The 1,659-nt window shown below is 42.2% G+C and overlaps 1 non-coding gene across 1 annotated transcript; it reads left to right on the forward strand.

Annotated features, from left to right (window-relative positions):
* Positions 1-690: 690 nt before the first annotated feature.
* TRNAA-GGC lies at positions 691-774 on the forward strand. Its single transcript is given in 2 exon segments — positions 691-728; positions 739-774. It is a non-coding gene; the product is annotated as a tRNA-Ala (tRNA).
* The last annotated feature ends 885 nt before the right edge of the window (positions 775-1,659 follow it).

Here is a 1,659-nt window from a genome sequence, read left to right on the forward strand (position 1 = left end):
GGCTTTATTTCAAGTCATGGTTTGCCGTGGTCGGGGGAAGGATGTGTAATGTTTGTGGCTGGATGGGCAGTGTGGAGGGACAAACCCTGTATAGGAGAGCTGGCATTTGCAGGGAATAATATTGTCTTTTATTACATCATCTGATAGAGTTTGAGCAAACGAAGACAGTTCTAGGGGGTCTGAGTCTCTTTTGCTGAATAGCAAGGATTTCTGTGCTGGAACACTGTAATTTTTTTTCCAGTGATATCAGTTGATCTAATGAAAGATGTCAGCTTTTTCTACCAAACCCTTCCTCTTTCATTTTCTCGATGTTCTTGGCCCAGTGATACTGTAAGTACTTTCTATTTATCTGTTTTGTCAACGTCCATGCCCCAGAAAGAGATACGTTTCACAGAACGGGAAATGAATGGATTGGCTAACTCTGCGTGATAGTCTGAGCCCAAAGCCCAACTTTTCAATAAAAGCACAGAGCACCTTGCATAGTTGGCCACCAGCTTCTGTGGGAGTACAGAGTAACATTAATGCTTGGGTTAGCAAAGAAACCATTTATATGGGCCTTATAGGGGTATATTCCTGTTACGATCTTGTTGCCGTTACTGCACGTTCCAGGGTAAGTTAGAGCAAAGAGCTAAGACACTCCTGTCTTAGCTTAGAAGTCTCAGTCTAATTTCCATCTCTCATTATTATAGGGGGCCGGTTAGCTCAGTGGTTTGAGCGCGGTGCTGGCAACAATGACCAACACCGAGGTCGCGGGTTCGATTCCCGCTCGGTCCCCATGTGTTGCCTGGTCTAGTCAAGAGGTGGCGTCCCTGCCCAAAACAGGGAGATTGGACTTGATGATCTCTAAGGTCCCTTCCAGCCTAGGCCATTCTATGATGATTCTATGATTATTGCCGCCATTTTGCAAAGAATAAATAGGGCTACTATTGCCCAGACAAACAATGCTGACTATAGAGTTGATACATCTCTCCACTTCCTCAAAACATTTGGTTTTGGGTTTTTTTTTTGGAAGTACCCACTCCCAAAGGAAGAGAAAGCACACCTTCAGCTGAGCTGTAGCTCTGAAGTTGCTGCTCAACATTCCCTTCAGTGCTGTGGCACAGGATGACTTCAGGAGAACCACAGGGCTCTCAAGCTAAGCAGAAAACTTGGTTTAGACAGATTGATAGATACAATCACATACATACACATATACTTTAAACTAGAGATAAGACAGACAGTGCTAGGGAGTAAATAGTACTATATCACAACAATTAATGATACTAATATGACTACATGTGTGGGAGGATTTAAAAACCTGTCATTTCTTTGTTGAAACAGTCCTAAAAGGGAAGGTTTTCTGATGAGCTTCACAACATCAATTTTATGAAAATTGCTTTACTTCTGCCCGCTCCTGGGAATCTCTCTTTTATTTTCATTGCAAATGGCACAAAAAAATGGTTCCTGTTCATCCAGTGTTCTGGAAAACATTGCAGAGATCTAGCACACTGGGCCACTCCCCACCCCCAATTTATAACATTTTATAAATTTACCAGCTTTTCCTCTGTCTTGTTACATGCTAAGCCATCAGTATGACAGTGATGTTATCTGCATTCTCTGGTAAAACAAATGGTAATATTCTCATAGCCATACACGATACTAACAGTTTAGGATGTAAAC

This window comes from Apaloderma vittatum, unplaced genomic scaffold, assembly GCF_000703405.1.
Source record: "Apaloderma vittatum isolate BGI_N311 unplaced genomic scaffold, ASM70340v1 scaffold45141, whole genome shotgun sequence".
Lineage (NCBI taxonomy): Eukaryota > Metazoa > Chordata > Aves > Trogoniformes > Trogonidae > Apaloderma > Apaloderma vittatum.